This window comes from Lotus japonicus, chromosome 2, assembly GCF_012489685.1.
Source record: "Lotus japonicus ecotype B-129 chromosome 2, LjGifu_v1.2".
NCBI lineage: Eukaryota > Viridiplantae > Streptophyta > Magnoliopsida > Fabales > Fabaceae > Lotus > Lotus japonicus.
The window spans coordinates 5,530,957-5,550,424 of NC_080042.1; positions in this window are offsets into that span (position 1 = coordinate 5,530,957).

A 19,468-nucleotide genomic window follows, 5' to 3' on the forward strand; every position below is an offset into this window, starting at 1 on the left:
AATTCACTTTGCATGAGAGTAGAAAATTCTTTACACAGTTTATCGCTAGTTGCACCGAAGATGATATCATCAACATACAATTGTACAAGGATGTAGTCGTCCTTCAATTGCTTCCTGAAGAGGGTGTTGTCAATCTTTCCTCTTGAAAAACCATTCTTCATGAGAAAGTTGCTTAGACGATCATACCAAGCCCTTGGGGCTTGTTTTAAACCGTACAGAGCTTTCTTCAACCTGTACACGTAGTCTGGAGTGGATGGTTCTTCAAAGCCTGGAGGTTGCTTCACATAGACTTCCTCTTCAATTACTCCGTTCAGAAAGGCGCTTTTGACATCCATTTGATATAGCTTGATGGAATGTTGACATGCAAAAGCTAGGAGTATCCTTATTGCTTCAATTCTTGCAACTGGTGCGAACGTTTCAGTGTAGTCAATTCCTTCTTGTTGGTTGTAACCTTGTGCTACTAGTCTCGCTTTGTTTCTAGTGACTTTCCCATTTTCATCCATCTTGTTTCTGAAGACCCATTTAGTACCAATGATAGATTTTCCAGTTGGTCTTGGAACTAGGGTCCATACTTGACTTCTTTCAAATTGATTTAGTTCTTCTTGCATAGCCAGAATCCATCCTTCATCTTGTAGAGCCTCTTCAACGTTCTTTGGTTCAATCTCTGAGATGAATGCGCTGTTTGATTCTTCTCTGAATGCTGATCTGGTCTTTACTCTTTCTGATACACTTCCAATGATTTGCTCTGGTGGATGATCACTTCTGTACTTCCACTCCTTTGGAAGTGAGATTCCGCTTGAAGTCATGACTTGGTCGGACTGTTCAGGAATAGTACCAGGAGGTGACGGAGATTGATCTTCATGAACTGATTCTGATGGTTGAGCTCTTGTTGTGTCGTCATCTGCTTCATCATGATCTGATAGGTCTTCAACAACTTTTGTTCTTGAGTTGTAAACTCTATAGGCTTTGGAGTGAGAAGAATATCCAAGGAGAATTCCTTGATCAGACTTATTGTCAAAATTTCCGATGTTCCTTACCAACAGTACCTTCTCCAACAATGAATCCTTTTTGATTTCCACCAAAGGTTACAAATCCACCATCAGATCTAACTTGAATCTTGGGGAACATAGACTTTTCTCCCGTCATATGACGCGAGCATCCACTGTCCAGGTACCATTGTTGGCGTTTCCTTCGTTCTGTTAAGTAAATCTGCAACAGGAATTATTGATTTCTTAGGTACCCAGATTTTCTTGGGTCCTATATGGTTAGTTGCACGCTTGGGAGGAATCTTCTTCTCATAGAAGATTTTCTTTCCTTCCCTTTCTATTGAACAGTTCACAACAAATTTAGATTCACTAACAATAGAAGAAGTAAACGATATATCAGACATAGTTTCATTAGACGGTTCACTGCTGTCAAAACCCAGACCACTTTTATCATATAAGTCTCTACTGTTTCCACATAGTTTAACTAAGTTGTCATGCCCTATTGTGAAAGTAGATAAATCATCAATCAAAACTTTGATTCTTTTCTTTAAAGCAGATACTTCCATTGTGGAGTCTTGTTTCTTTAAAAACTCATTTTCATGAATAATGGAATCTTTTTCTTTTAAAACTTTCTCATGTTCTTTTTGCAACTTGGAAAACTGTTTCTTCAGGTTCTTGTATTTTTCAGATAAAGTGTAAGAATGTTCAAGCAGTTCATTAAACTCTTCTTCAAGGTTTTCAGATCTTACCTCATCATCTTCATCATCATCTGATCCATCTACTGAAGCCATGAGAGCGAATAGAGATTCTTCAGAATCATCCCAGCCAGTTACTAGAGCTTTCTTCTTCTTGTAGAATGGTTTCCTGACAGGCTTTTTAGCTAGTCTAGGACAGTCTGGTTTGATGTGACCTGGCTTTTTGCATTCGAAACATGTAATGTTGCTTTTGTCTGCAGTTGAGGTGCTTTCACCTTTGTGTGGAAAGGATTTCTTTTTTTGACTTGATTCTCTTTTGTTGTCCTTCTCCAGGCCTTTTCCTCTTTGTTGTTTGATCCACATCTTTTTGAACTTTCTGTTGAACAGTGCTTGCTCATCATCGGACAGTTCTTCTGAGGAATCTTCTTCATCAGACATTTCTTTCGTCTGACTGTTTTTGGAGATGTTAGCTTTGAAGGCGATGCTTTTCTGCTTCTTTAGGCTTTCATCTTGAGAAAGTTCAATCTCATGAACCTTCAGAGATCCCAGGAGATCTTCAAGTTTTAGTGTGCTAAGATCTCTTGCTTCTTGGATAGCAGTAACTTTGGGTCTCCATCTTTTAGGAAGGCACCTCAGTATTTTTGTGATTTGATCAATGTGTGCGTATGTGCGATCGAGATTTCGAAGACCATTGATAATGGTTTGAAATCTTGCGAACATTTCATCAATGGTTTCATTTTCCTTCATTTTGAAGGTTTCATATTCAGCCACTAGTAAACTTACTTTGGCTTGACGTACATTTGTTGTACCTTCATAGGCAAGCCCTAGAGCTTCCCATACTTCTTTGGCAGTTGCGAGTCCATCAACTTTGTCCAACTGAGCTTTGCTTAAGGCACATAAGAGAAATAGTTTTGCCTTTGAATTGAGTTGATAGTCTTTGCGTTGAGCTTCTGTCAGCTGATCTTTCTTGATGGGTTCACCAGCGTCATCTTTATAGACGATGTTGCCATTTTCAATGATATCCCACAACTTGTAGCTTGAGGATTCTATGAAAAGTTGCATGTGCGTCTTCTAGTAGGGATATTTGGTTCCATCAAAGAAAGGAGGCTTGTTGGTGGATGAGCCCGTAGCGATAACTTGATCTTCTGCCATGGATCTTTACTCTACACCTGTTAAGATGTTAGTTCTAGAGCCTAAGCTCTGATGCCAATTGATATGTAAATAAGTAACACAAGAAAGGGGGGGTTTGAATTGTGTTCTTAAAAATTACTTGTTAAAACTTTAGTTTATGAAAAGAAGATAAGTTCTTAAGAAAATTGTTCTGGTGACTTTTCAAACTCTGTTTAGTGCAGCGGAAGTAAGTAAATAAAGCAGAACGATCAGCACACAGGAATTTATACTGGTTCACCCTAAACGATTGGGCTACGTCCAGTACTTGGCCACCACCAAGATTTTCACTAGCAAGTATCAAGGACTTCTCCAATACAAGTATTAGACAGGACTTCTCCAAGTATTATCACGGACTTCTCCAAGTATTGTACAGGACTCCTCCTAGTATTATCACGGACTTCTCCAAGTATTGTACAGGACTCCTCCTACAATCAACAAGATTGTTTGGCTCTACAAGAAATCTCTTCTCAAAAGAGTTGGTGTAGACAATTTATGGCACTGGAACTCTCAAGTGTTTTGGGTTCTGAAAGGACGTTGGAACACACAAGAGTTCAGAATCTAAGAGAGAAGTAAGAGAAGAGGTTTGACTCTTTTAAGGTTTGGTATTCTCTCTTGATTTAGCAGAGGTATGAGATCGGATTTGACTCTTAGGAAATCTGCTGTGAGTTTTTAATGCTTTGAAGAATGTTTGGAGTAACCGCTCTGAGTTCTTTCTTTTCTTGCAATAAATTTTTCTCTTCTTGTCTTCTTCAATCTTCAGATATGTCCTTTATATATGATCTTGCTAGTTGTGTAGCCGTTGAGACACAAAATCTGGCCGTTGTTTGTAGCCGTTGTGAGTGTCATCTAACCATTGATTCAAATCTCCGGTTGGTAGCTTCATTAAATGCATGCTGCTGTTCAAAGCTATCCCTTAGCCAAAAAGGTGTACTTTGTCAGCTAGTAGGTGGTGATAGCTTTGGGCTACTTTGCAGAAGAGAGACATTTTGGAAAAGTGATGTTGACGTGTTGTCCTTTTTCCTCTTCATTGGTCATCGATACTTCTCTCTTCAAAGGTAAATCAGTTTGCACGTGACCAGATTAGTTTCCTTCTGACTAAAGCATGGGGCAAATAGTTGAGATACAATTTTGTCTTTCCCGCTCTAAGGCTTCTTCTGAAATTCTGAGGTATGACGAGGCATGAAACAATACAGAATAAGTGTCTTCCTTGTTTACTGGACGATGCGGTCATATCTTGCGTAAACTTCTTTTTCCTTATAAGGCTTAGACATATTCGTTGAAGCATGCGACCTTATAATATATATTTCCTGAAAAATGTCATTAACATCTGGAATTAGATTTTAGTAGAGAAAAGTATTTATAAAAATTGTTAGGATCAAAATAAGATTGAAACACGTTGTAACACGTTTGAACTTAACAGGAGGAAGAGTTTATAAGAGATGTGACCCATAAACCTAATGCCTTAAGGTTTTGGGTTAAGATGTGGTGTCCAAGATCTCCTTGGTGTCTCCTCTCAGCTTTGGCTCCATAAGTCCTCGCCGTGACTCTCCCCAACAAGTGGTATCAGAGCCGATGGTTCGTGGGACCATGACGGCTCCTTGTGTCGAAAGTCTTCCTAGCAGTGTGACTAGGCGGCGGGTTCCGTTGGCAGCAAACGGCGGTGCAAGGTGGATAGCTTCCGCAGACGGGAGGACCATGGGTGATACTGATGTGGTTGAGGGACTCACACTTGAGGGGGAGATTGTTGGAATCAAGTGTTAGAGTCAAGTCCCACATCGGAGAAGTCAAGGTAAGAGGGAGAGTTTATAAGGAGATGGACCCATAAACCTAATGCCTTAAGGTTTTGGGTTAAGATGTGGTGTCTAAGATCTCCTTGGTGTCTCCCCTCGACCTTGCTCCGTGGGTCCTCGCCGTGACTCTCCCCAACAAGTGGTATCAGAGCCGATGGTTCGTGGGACCATGGTAACGGCTCCTTGTGTCGAAAGTCTTCCTAGTAGTGTGGCTAGGCAGCGAGTTCCGTTGAGCAGCGAACGGCGGTACAAGGTGGATAGCTTCCGCAGACGGGAGGACCATGAGTGATGTGGTTGAGGGACTCACACTTGAGGGGGAGATTTGTTGGAATCAAGTGTTGGAGTCAAGTCCCACATCAGAGAAGTCAAGGTGGGAGGAAGAGTTTATAAGAGATGTGACCCATAAACCTAATGCCTTAAGGTTTTGGGTTAAGATGTGGTGTCCAAGATCTCTTGGTGTCTTGCTCCTCAGCCCATGGGCTTCCCTGTCTCCCCCAACATTAAGCTCAACGGCGAACGAATCGAAAGCAAACAGTGGGACAGCGGCGCTCTGTGCGCGCAACGGTAATGACAAACAAAGCAAAGGCGGGGACAAACGACTCGATGACGAACAGCGCTCTGTCAACAACCCAACAAACAACTCGACGCTGAAAAGCTCAACGCTGGTGGCAAACAAAGCAACGTGGTCTTTGGTTGCGCTCTGTCCGTCCATCGGTGGTCCTTAAGTTGATCGGTGACGGCGATGAGAGGTAAAAGAAATTCAAAGAAGAAAGAGGCTCGTGCCTGATCATTAGATTTGGCACCCCACACATTAGAAATGTCACCCCACTTACGGAAACTTAGTTTCCGAAATATTTCGGAAATAAGGTTTTTGAAGATTTTTTCACTCAAAAGTGGGGTGTTACATGTATTTTGCACTACAAATTACGAATTAATTTCGGAATCTAAGATTTCGAAATAATTCGGAACTTTAAAATCCGAAAATGAGGAGTGTGAAATATAATGGTTGGGGTGGCATTGAGTGTTTTGGAAAAAGTATATAAAGGTGGGGTATTTTTGTCCAAAAGTAAAAGGTGCTAGTTGCTATGATACTCCTTCATAAAAAAAAGGTGGGTGTATAATAGCATTTCTTATAAGTAAATATAAACTTATAGCAAGTAGGTAATGAGAATTTCATTCTTTTATTTAGAAGAATTTTTTTTAGCTTCTCTTTCTCAAACTATAGCTTCTTATTCATTTTAAATAATATAATGAGAAAATGTCTTTCCCAAAAAATATATTTAGCAACATATTGCATGTCAAGTGAGAGGAAGGATGCTATACTTATTACCGAGAAGATATTTATCTCGTGAGAGTGTCATCGCGCAACGTCTCATTTACTTTTCTATAGGAGCAAACAAATATTAAAATGGAAATGGATAAATTCTATATCTTATAAATTAAAAGAAAAGGTCATTGGATGATGGGTTATTTAACCTAAACTTTATCATGGGTCATTTAAACAACTTCTTTAATCTAAAACACCAATCAAAATGAAACTCAAGCCCCATCATATAAATATTTGCAACAATCTGAAGAGAGAACTACACTTAACAAGTATGTGAACTCAAATTCATGTCAAATTGGCAGTGCAATTTTCGAAAAAAATTACACAAATATATATTCTCACAGCTAGTCTTGCTAGATACAATGAGATAAAATCCTGTAAATAAACTTGTACATAAATCTCTGCTGAAAATTATTTCTCAGATAAAATGAGCATCGAATTGTGTCTAAAAGTCATGTCGTCCATGAATTGGTTTAACAAATGAGTAACGAGAGACAACTTTGAATGAGATGTCCGAACTAGAATGAAGTTCCTCCCAATCCTGGTTTTTCTGAGTAAGGTTTCGAATGAGATCCTATTTCATGGTAAAATAGAAATAAGTTAGAATCCAGGTTGATCCAAAATTTAATTAGACCGAACGATTTTCTTTTTTACTTTGAACATCTATGTTACGTACAAGTACAATACCGGTACTGGGTAGGGATATGACTGCGAGGTATGTGATATTTTAAAAACTTATGTACGGGTATATATGCATATATGACATAGAGTTATATGCATATATCCACACAAACATAAGAGATTATATTTTGAACAAGTTAGAAAAACACTTAAAGAATAAAAAATTATCACATAAATTGTTGTAATTATAAACCTGAGCTTATAAGATAAATGGAGATTTGTCCACATGGCAAGCAAGTAAATTGAAATTTATCCATTTATCCACTGTCAAAAAATTCATGGAGAGAACCCACCAAGAAAAAAAGAGATCATGAAGGGTCCAAAGAGTACCGGTACCCGGTACATGTACGATAGCCAAAATAAGATATCCATGCTTCATGGATGAACATCTATAATATCAAACTGACATGAAAAAAACATCATCTAACTCATTAAACTAATAGTTTAATTTGTCATACCTTCAATTAGGATATGGAAGAAAGACCCTTCTAAGCTCTTCCATGATAATAATTTTCCTACAGGTAGGGCATTTTCTTTGTGTTGCTACAACAGTTGTAATGCACTTCTTGCAGAAAATGTGACCACACATTGTAGACATTTCTTCAATGAAAGGATCCATACATATTGGGCATTTAAACATTGACTCGCTTGGAAGCTCAGGTACCTTTGGAGCATTTTCATTATGTAAAAGAAATACTCAAGTCAGCAATTTGAAATCAAACAAACATTTAGAATCAAATGTAAAATTATATAACCCAAAGGGGTTGGTCGAGTAGAGCACGATAAGGTTTTGTATTTGACAGGTTTCAGGTTCGAACCCCACTCCTCTCATTTAGGTGAGGTAAATGTAAGTGTAACATATGTGCTCTTTGAACCCTTAAATTTTCTGTGTTGAGTTGGGGCACTCCCCTCACACTAAGATTTTTTTCATCCAGAAAACATGTAAATTTCTATGTTTGAAGCACGTAAACATGAATCAATGATGGACAAAATTAAGTTTTTATATGTAGTATAATGAAGCCAATATATGTTGATTTGTTTGACTTTACATTCTTAATATGTGCGTGTTTGACATCAAATTGATATTGAAAATAAAAGAAAAAATAATCACATAAAATAAAATGAATGCATGAAGCTAGGTTTTCATTACCATAGAATTGCTAGATCCTTCTGAAACAACTTGTGTTCTTTCGAGAACTCTTTTACTGCGTCTAAGGGTATTATTATCAGCTGTTGTGGATTGTTCTGCAACAATGATCATGAGTTGTAGATATGTTAAACCATAACATTAGTACTAAGATACTTCAGTAAATAACTAAGAATAATAAAAAGTCCCCATCATTAATTGTTTGGAGAAGGACATTTTCCAGGATACCAGCAATATGAGCAGTAGGCAACTTAAAATGAATAGTGAAGTGAAATGCTAAAATAATATTGAATAAAATAAGAGTATTGTCAAAAAAAAAAAATCTGAAATGAATATTGTCAAAAGTTAAAAGATCAACAATTTCTTTAAGCCAAATTTTTTTTTTTTGCTTCAACCCTTTCAAGATTGAAATCATGTAATTTAAAACCAAAACTCACATTGTAATTAAGGAAAACTCATATCTAATTTCATGAGGCAAGACATAGATGGAGGTTATTGCGGGTCATAAACTTACTCAACCTGAAGAAGATAGTAGAGTCTTCCTGGGAAAACGTAATTTTGGTCACTAGAAAGATACTACTATAATGATGAAAAAAATGGAGTCAAGCACCATGAGTCAACAAAACAATAATGTGCATTTGTAATTAAATGAAAACCATCCAAACCCATATAACTACCCACGTCTACATAAAATTAAATAAAAAAAAAAAAAAACCAAAAACAACAACACCAACAAAAAGGAAATGATCAATTCAATATCCAAACTCAGTACGAAAGAAAATTCACAAAAAAAATATTTCACCAATATTTTTAAAATTAATTACACTTTACGCAATTCCACAATACCGTTAGTCCTCCTGCGAGTCCTCCTTGCGGTCCCGACCTTAAACCAAGAAAAACACAAAAAAACATTTAATATCAGTTTCTAACAAGTAACAATGTTTCAAAATATCATAACTTTAATAATAATAAGGTGAGATGTAGTTATATCGATAGAAGTTCCTATTGGAGTATATGACTAAATGATCACATGTTCAAGTTGGAGAATCAACCTAGGTAAAGCTGTAGATAACAGACCAATAATAAAACCCACTCGTATAGAACTGGCACGAGAATCTCATAAGTTGTTTTTATTTGGTGGTTTCTATGATACCCACAATGTATCATACATGAAGGATGTGATTGGTCCACAACAAAAATAATTTATATTTTCATTTTTTTCTTTTTAAATACGGAGGATGTGATTGGTCCACAACCTTTTCGTGTATCATACCCACACAAGTGTTGTGGTATCGTAGCAAGCACCATTTTATTTTGCCTTTTAAATTTTACTTAAAAAGGAAATACTATGATCTATCTTGTTCCCAAAATCAAAGACAGAGACATGATAAAAAGGGAGGGAGGGAATGTGAAAGAGAGAGCAAAGTCAATGGTCAGCCTCAAATCCATCACATTTATCATTTGTGCATCATGTGAATGTGTATATACATATATACAGTACTTCATTCAATATATTTTCTTGGCTTATCAAAAAAAAAAAAAAAAAGTATATGTCTACATTTTGTATCAATGGCAGGTTCATTTTCAGTCACTAGCCCATGACCTAATAATCATCAAACCTCTGGTGATGGCCTTGAGTCAATGATGATAGAATCTCTAAACTGCTCTGTCTAGTTTCTCGATGGTGAATGTCATCACCTCAAGTTAGTGACGCAAGAGAAAGGTCAGTGACCTAAGACCCTGGAAACCGGTGTCTCAAAGATCTAGTCTCAGCGATATGAAACATAATCATAATCATATAATTTGTTTTGGAAACATAATCATATATATCTGATATAAACTCTTGGCCAACTGGGAGAAGCTCAGTACTATGCTTGATTGGAAATTATTATTCATCATCAGGATCTTCCATAAATGGTCTTTGAACACCTTGACCACTTAAGGGTTAACTAATGAACCCCCAAACCAGTCACATTAGGAGAGGATCAAGGCACATGACGAAGCATTGGTGGTGCAACACTTAGGGAAGATAATCCAAATTTGTTTCATTAATCACACCTAGCTTTATATAAACGCACCTCCAGCACCATTGTTGTCCAAGAGTCTTCATTTTCATGTCTGAAGATCTAGGAGTCGGGTGAGAAGCTCTCTATTCTCTCCAACCTGAGAGCAAGGTTCTCAATCTTCATCTCTTTGAATATCTTTTTGTAGTTGATCAGAGATAGCATAAGAAAGGGAGGGTTTGAATTGTACTCATAAAAAATTTGATTTTCCAAACGATATAAGGAATCACCATCTTCGTTGATATCGTTTGGTGCAGCGGAAATGTAACAGCAGGGAAGTAGACGAAGCACACCAACATTTTTGTCCTGGTACAGCCCCTAAATGATAGGGCTACATCCAGTCATTGGCATCACTGAGATTTCACTAACCAAGTATCAAGGACTTCTCCATACAAGTATTATTGTACATGTCTCTTCAAGCATAATAAGTATTCTTTTTGTCACTACCTCTCAAGGCAAACAAAAGTATTATTTTCCCACTACCTCTTCACGCATTAGCAAGTTTTCTTTAGCCATTTCCTCGCCAAACATTGTTGAGTATTCTTTTGCCCCTGCCTCTCCAGGCACAAGTATTCGAAGGACTCCTCCTTACAAGTATTATTAGGACTCCTCCTACTAAGTATTAGAATGACTCCTCCTTTTCAACAAGTATTGTTCAAGACTTCTCCCAAAACAATCTTTCTCTAGATTGTCTTCTTCTACTCTTAATCTCCTCTTCTAAGAGTGTTAGTAGAAAAATTTGAGTTCATGAAGAGTAAGTTATAGATTTGACGCTTAAATAAAACTTCTCCTCATGTTGAAGCAGACGATGTATATGATCGTTTATGAGTGATGAGCTCTGTGTCTTCTTTTACGCTTAATTGAGTTGAGTTGTTAAGTTAAATCATGGTGGTGAGCATAAGCGTTGGTTCTGCAAGTCTTCAGATCTTCAATTTATACTCTTGAATCTGTTGTGAGTGAAAGATAGTTGTTGTAGTCCGTTGGAGCGTGTTCTTCACAAAGCTTCTAGTCGTTGGATCAAACGGTTGATTTGTTACTTGATTCAAATGCGTTGCTAGCATAGTACTGTTTGATTGAGACTTTTCACCGAAAAGATGTATTTTGTCTGCTTGTAGGTAGCGTAGGTATGAGCTTCTATTTGTTGGTGTATAGATATAGAAATCTGATAATAATACCTGTGTACTTCTTGATTTGCTTTGTGTTGTGTTTCGACTTTGCAAAGGCCTCTTCAAGAAGTTAATTCTGAGCTCGTTTGTAATTTGTCTTCAACGGTCATTCTTTAGACTTTGCAGCTTCTAATCTTCTGATAAGCTTTGTTCTAGTCAGATTATCTACTTTGATTACTTTTCTGCTTCTGTCACCTTTCCTTTCTTCAGACGATCTTTCTTCATCGTTCTATAGTTTTTTTAGACGATTCATTCTCCTTTCCTTCAGGTGATCTTCTGTTAAACTCTTGTCTTCTTTTCTTCTGACGCAACAGTCTTCATATGGTAGATGTTGCTTGCTTCAGACGTTCTGCTTACATCGTTCTTCTATTTTCGATCAGACAATGTCTCTTGCTTTTGCCATTATTCTCTCAGAAGACTTATCAGTTTAGCGTATGCCTCATTCCTCAATTGGTCATTCAGATTGTGAGTGTTAGTTTTGATCAAATTCTTCATTCAAAATTAGAAATGGATTGTCTAGTTTGCCTGAATCAGATAGTTGCCAGTAGGTGTAAACAAGAAGCTTTTATTCATTCTTCGCATGAGAGAGAAAAAGGAAACTTTTGATGTTGACATTCCTTACTTGTTTCCTTGGTCAGTCTGCTCTGTGGAGTATCACGTGATGCAGACCGCTTGACTTTCTCTTCAAGAATGTCCGAGATATTTCCAATTGACTATGATGCTCTTTTCTCTAGACATTGCTTCCTTTGGTCAGCCTAGAGATAGACGTTGAGCAGTAGACGTTGCTTGCAGTTTTCTCAGACGATCTAATGACATCACTTGATCTCAGATAGCGTGTTGTTGAAGCTTTAACTCATACTGTGTTGATTGGCTTGATGCTTGAGCTTTTGTATTCAGAAGATGATCTTGATAAGTTAGCTCTTCTTATATCTTTGATCTCTTCTTCTTCCTCCTTCGATCAGACAGATATAGCGTTCCTTTCCTTAGATGATCTTGTAGTTGTACCATTCCTTGTTAGTTCATGAAGCCTTGAGCTTTAATCATTCTTTTTCTTCTTTCTTTCTTTCCATGATAAGACGATCCTAGCAGATGTGACTCTTCTTTGCTTGAAGTCTGCTTTGTAGCTTTGTCCTTGCTTGCATTTGACTGGGTTGATTTCTTGCATAACTTTGCTCATTTATCCAGTCTCTTCTTTATCTTCTTCTCATCATCTTGCATTGCTTCTTTAGACGATATGGCTTGAGGGGTACAAGAGTAATTTCCTAAAATGCAATTCACATAATATATTTAGTAAGTTCATTTGCACTCTTGAAAATTGTTTTTTTTTTAAGCAAAAGGGTATACCAATAGATTTGAGAGCGAATCTCAAATGAATACAAAGGGGGGAATGATGATTAGTGATACAAAAAGCTAATCATCAAAGGAACAATGCTATAAACAGCCCCTAAAAGCGAGAAACTCGAGAAACCAAACAAAGACGACCAATCAACCACGAAAAAATCCCATAGGAGATCAACTACTTAACCTCGACTAAGCCTACGGGCCCTAATATTATCAGTTATGCCTTGAAGAGAAACCTCATCAGAACAAGAAAGAGTCACTCGTGGAGGACACCTGGGGCTCTCCGGCTAAAAAAGAACCAATTAGGTATCCATAGAAATCAGAACACCCTCTGATGACCCTAACAGAGGGGTAAAGACACCATCCACATCACCCGCCGTGCTCTTCACTCTCCTCAGTCACCCACAAGAGTGGGGTACCTACAAAATAGGGCACCTACCTCTGACAACTCCTTCCCCCGAAACAATATCACACGCAACATCCCTTTTTGGCCGTCCCTGACGGCGGGAAAAAGCCCTTGGAGGTTCAATAGCAGCGTCACAAGGAACCTGTTCCCCCATATCACTAGCAAAATCACCAACGCACCCACCACCATTAACAACAGAAGTAGAATAGACAAGAGAACAAAAAGACAACCTTCCAAAGCTCTCCTGAAACCTGTCCCAAAGAAACGAGGCCACCCAAAACCCAAAAGAATCAAAAGGGAGGGTAGCAATCCTTGCAAGATGTTGTTGTCCCAAACCCATTAGAAAAACCAGTAAATTCTCCTGCACTAGCCACTCCAAAGAGGCCAAAGTAGGTACAGGAGCCATAGAAGAGCCACGATAAACCTCTTCCACTACAAATCGTTCAGCATCAATCGATGCCACAACGGGCTTCGTCCTAGGCTCCCTAATCACGCACTCCGGGAACAAAGTAACAAACGGTACCCTAGGTTCCTCCAAATCTGCACACCCGGCCTTCAATCGCACATCGAACCTCAGTTCAAGAAATATAAAAACATCGGGTAGCCTCCATGTCTCATCACAGTAACTCCCATCCCTTGAAAACATACACTCTTCATCCTGGTGAAGAGAACCATCACGCCGAGGTCGAACTTTATCCACAGCGACATCCCGCCACGAAAGAGAGGTTAAGGCAGAGACTTCTCCCCTTCCCAAGCTCTTATGCGACATAACGGAAGGCCCTCTCTGTAGAGGTATCGAATCTCCCTTAAGAGGTCGCTTCCCACTCCTCAGAGGAAACCTCGCCTCCTTCACCAATAAGAGAGCTCCACCGATCTTGGTGTCGTTGATTCTGGCCATCTCCGCCTCGGCATGAGGTCTGGACAGAAATTGAACGAATCCAAATCAAAAATCTCCTACTCACCTTGCGAAATCGTTGCACAAAAACCTTACCAACACACCCAACTTAGACGAAGAGGTCCCTGATTTGAGAATAATCCACCAAATCTGTTATCCCGTCAACGAACAACATATGCTTCTCCAGTAAAGGTGACGCCCAACGCCGTGTCGCGCCTTCATCCTCCCCTTCTGCTTCATATTCCCCAGCCTCAGCCTCCCCTTGCGTTGGCAATCGTCCCTCCTTTGAGCCACAGTGTTGCTCAATGACGGCGCTGAGATAGGGATTACAGGAACCCTAGCAGACGAGGAACAAGGGTCTCAGGCGTTCACAAAATTGTTATCATTCAAAATATGATAAACGATATATTCAGCTTTTTGAACTTAACACTTTCCCCTTCACCCAAATCTATAATGTCATGCCTCTTAATCCCATTACTTATTACTCAACAAGTATTCAATATGAATAGAAAACTAATGAATCATTAATTCAATTATACATATTTTCCAGTATCTGGTTTCTTTACTATTCTGATGGAACTATTGAATAGAGTATGTATAGGACTAAGATCCCCGTGAGAACCAACTTGGTTTCCGCACGTTGCTTATTTCTTTAGAGTCTTGAAGTTTTGTACGTCGGAGGTAAAGGTTAGGACTGGTAGAGTACACGTAAGGAAAAATTTGTTGACTTTCGCCAGTGGAGATTGTAGGAGTAGGGTGCAGACGTCGATTACACACAAAATACTAATAAGACATATATTTAGGGAGTCTAACACTATTGCAGACTATCTTTCAAATTCGGGAAACAATAGGGACACCCCTCTCATTTTGTGTAGCAATTTAATTTGAATTTCTCGATCTCCTCAATGGGGGATCTTCCCATCTCCTTTTTTCATATCAAATAAATTTATTTTCTATAAAATAAAAATAAAAAATAATAATTTAGAATTTAGAATTTAAATAATGATATTAATTTATTTGTATTTCCAAGAAAAACATAATGAGATAATATTTCCAGTCCAACATGTAGTTTGATGACCAGAATTTTTATGATGTTTATACTATGTTTAACTTTGTTTTTATCTTTTTGAGTCTCATTTAGTATTTTTAGGCTTAGTTGTGTCCTTTCATGTTTTTAGGATCGTTATTTGCAATTTTAACCTTAAATCTTGTCTTTTTAACTTTTAGTCCTTGGTCTAGCATGTTAGAGGAATTGAGGGCATTATCGGAAATGATCTTTAATATATGGTCTTAGTTCTCTTATGCTTTATATTCATAATTGGGTGTTTGTTGTTACAAGTAAGTTTTGATGGGTGTATTAAGTGTGCGGCCCTAACTAATACTCATCATGGAGTGTTTGGGAATCTTTCTTTGATGATGAAGAGCAAGAGGTGATGAGGTTTATGGCGGAAGAAAGTTTTCAAAGTCACATTGAAGGGAATTTTTATGATTGAAGAAAGGTTTCAAAATAATATTGAAGGGAATGAAGGCTCATGAAGGACCTTAAGTGCATTAAAGACTAGAACTTGAGCTGATGAAAGTTGAAGCGTTGTTTAGCGAGTGACATGTTTCTCATAGCAAAGATATTTTCTTGACGATTGAACCGGTTAGAGTGAAGATCTATGTGTTGTGAATAACATATCAAAATTCTAGCTCGATCCGACGGTTAACGAATCCACACTGGCCATTTTACGAAAATAGGTTGAAGTTGTCAGCACATGCACGCATGTGCGTGCGAAAAGGGCACGCACATGGGTGCATAGTTAGTAGCGTGGTCATTTTGCAGGCATGGGCGTGCCAGATGTGCACGCACATGCGTGGCTCATCATTTTTCTACTATAAATACCACACTTTGTAATCTTAGTTGAAAGGATCTATTGGGAGGAACTTAGAACCATTTCTATACCTCAATAGCTTGTGTAAGGTTTTTAGGAGTATTTCAAGGCTTCTTCTCAGGTTAGAATAATGTTTTCCTTAGCGATTCTTGGCTAAGTTTCTTCTAGATTTTGGGATGTGAATCCCGAACTTGTTTATGTTTTAGTTTCTGAGTTTATATGGAATAGAGGTTTTCCTCTATGAGTTCATGTTCCCTGTTTCAATATTATCTTGAGTGCAAACAAGTTGTTTTACTTATTCTTAGTGCAAATGGAAATTTAGCTTATAATAGGAGACTTGGGGTGAGATTGATTAGTTAACCTACGCCTTAGGAATGAGGGTGGGGGCTGGTAGTTGATGGCCTGAAAATAAGAACTTCATCTTCAAATAATTTATCAAAGGTACCTGACGAATAATTCTAATGAGATTTAATTGAAAGCTTTACTTGACTTGAGGAATCAACGGTTAAAGAACTAGGTTAGATCAATCATAAAATCAGGGGCGTATCATGGAAATTTTCGTTGCGGGGGCCGAAATGAAAGACTTAAAAATGGTCGCTGGATATTGCATCAACAAATATAAAAATTCATTTGAATACAACTCTTTGTTCTTTAATGATACTAAATTTATTTATTTTGCATCAACTATATTTTTTAGCAATTTATCCTTTAATATGTACAACTAATACATTCTTGAGAAGATCATCTTCAATCTTGTTGCCAACTTGAGTCTTAACAACTTTCGTTGCAGAAAAAGGGTGCTATATAGATACTATTCAAATAAGAAGTTTCAAAACATGACATATCAATCTAGCTGAAAGAGAATAATATCGCTATAAAGTTACATTTTTCCTGAATTAAGATCTCGGGAAACATATGAATGATAATGTCTTAGCTGAAATGACAAATTCAAAAAAGGAATTTATTGCAGGGGTCGTCACGACCCCTGCAAGCCCCTCCGTAGATACGCCCTTGCATAGAATGAAATCCATATACTCTCTTTTATCTAAAGCATAACTTGTTTTGGTGAAGCTAACCCAAGTTCTTGCTCTTAACATTATTTCTTCTTTGATTCAAAAAATTAAACTCTTTACCAATCAAACCTATAATTTGTCTTTACTTTCTTCTGTTCTAAACAACTCTTGCTTGTGTGAATTAGTGTTTCCCCAATCCATGTGGTTCGACAATCTTTTATATTACTTCAAGCGTACTGTATGCATGCGAATAACATATCATAGTTCAAGAAAATATTGCATTCAAAGCTAGTTCTCGATGAATTCACTACTCAACAACAACAACAACAACAACAACAACAACAACAACAACAACAACAACAACAACAACAACAACAACAAGAAAAACGATAATTATGCTAAGATAACATATAGTAAATTAATTTAGATGGATATTGGTAAACGATATACCTCAGAAAAAGCCCTAGGTGGGGAGTCCATGGCGTTGATATCATCATCATCATCCACTTCCAAATTAATTATGTGAATTTGGTCTGGTGGTGGAAAAGACGGACCTTCTGCCTCTCGATTCCTTCTCGGTCGAGCACGATTTAGATCTGACCCTAAAGCACGCATCCGAGCAGCCCTCACAGTATAGCCATTCGGAGCACTCATCTTTTTCGTGCAAACCTGAAAATTTTCCAAGGAACAAGATACGAGGGATGAAAATTAAAGGATTGACATGGAAAACATATACGTGTGTGTGGTTGTGTCGTATAGACTCAAAATCAAAAGAAATAAACATACACTAAAGTTGAAATGAGAAAGAGAGAGAGAGGGAGAGAGAGAGAATGTCTAGGGTTGAAGATTTATATATGAAAAAGAGAGAGAGAGGGGGAGAGAGAGAGAGAGAATGTATAGGGTTGAAGATTTATATATGAGAAGAGTAGGGAAAGAGAAGATAAACATTTTCTATGAATGTTGATGACAAGGAAAAGAAAACAAAGTTCATGCTTGCGCCACATGTCATGATTTGGATTTTTTTCAAATGCAAAAAATATATTATTAAAATAATGAAAAACTTAAGAACAAACCTCTCAATATATTAATTTTGTTCTTATTTTTAATTTAGATTACCCTTTTCATTAAATTTATAATTGATAAACTCTTTTAATTTGTTAAAGAGATATTTATTATTTTTAGTGTTCATAAATCAATATCAACATCAATAAATCAATATATACTAGTATTGATCCGGCACCATGAACATATGAAATAAGAGTACTTTGTCGACATACATCAGACATTTTCATATTTTCTCTCACTTTTTTCATATTTAAATACGTATATCACCTTTTTAAGTTTCTCTTTTCTAATCGTGATTACATTCAATTTTTTTCTAATTTGTTATGCTTTGAATCAATATACCAAAATCATTTTAATCTTCGAGATGTACATACAAAAAAATAAAATATAATTTTTTTTAGTTAATTTCCAAATCAATCCTTTAAAATTATTTGATATCAATTTTCTTATGACATATTTGATATCATTTTGAACGTATGATATTACACTCAAATTTTTTATTTTGTTATAGAAAAAATAACCATAATAATTAAAAAAAGACTTTATCAGAATACATTTTAATTTTAGAAAAGTCACAATTGACATTAATAAATTATTCTAATGTCATTAAAATCCATTAAATGTCAAATTAATGCAGTAGTTATTTTTAAAAAGTCACAATTGACTTTTATTAATTATTCTAATATCATTAATAACTATTTAATATAATATTAATAGATTAATTATTTTGGAAAATATAAAAATATTTATTACTCATCAACAATCTTTATATTTTCAATACATTTATTCCTAATTGTAATCAGTATTACTATTTTTTATACTATTCATTATATCAATTTCTAATTGTAAAAAAATTAACTTTTTATAAAAAATTAACTTTTAATCATATTTAAATTTGATTTATTAATCACAACTTGAGGAAGAAATTAAAATAATGATAATAAAGGTAATAATCTTAATCTTAATAATATATAAAGCTCATCCACCAAAGTGGGTCATATTGTGTTTTAAATGACACATGTATTTTATTGATTGGTCATTCCTTACTATTTTTCACATGTGTCTCTTTTATTGGTCCAAATTGTGTACACAATCAATGGAATAAAAGATGTGACTAAAACTTAAAATCTCTCTCCTTTTAAAAAGCTGTGATCCCTCTCCTTTTTTCTCTTTTTTCTTTTCATGAAAACTTAACAAAGAATACACCACCTGCTGTTCGTAATCCTCATTAGTCATTCCTCAATAAAAATCTAACTTCTTCTTTGTGTTAAACAAGTGTTTTTTTACCCGCGCGTTGCACGGGAAATATGTGTATTGTATTTGATACATCAATTAATCATGAACGAGATTATGCGAGTTCGTTTTCCGTTATTATTTTTTAAATTCTAACTTATCTATGTTTTTTTTTTAGTTGTTCCCAATATGTGATCTCTTATTTCCCTATTAATTCTCTCTTAATTGTCTCTTTTTCTCCCCCAATTTTCGTTACTCTCTCTTTTCTCTCATATGACATTTTAAATTTTTGGTTTCCCTAGATCTTTTTCCTATTTCCCCATTGTCCTCCCCCCCCCCCGTCTCTCTCCCCTCATCCCTTCTTTCAAATTCCCTTTTACCTTATTTATTTTTCTATAATAATTTCTTATTTCTGGAATGGTTATTAAAACCTTTCATTTTCTTAAACATTTGGAAATCAATCAAATCAAATAATAACTATTTTATTTCCCCAAAATAATTAAACAACCTAAATCAATAAATTTCCCTACGCCTATAATTCAACATATTTTCATTACAAAGAATGCCTCAAAAATCAAGTGAATCAGAATTCTCCACAAATCCCAGCCAAGTCAAT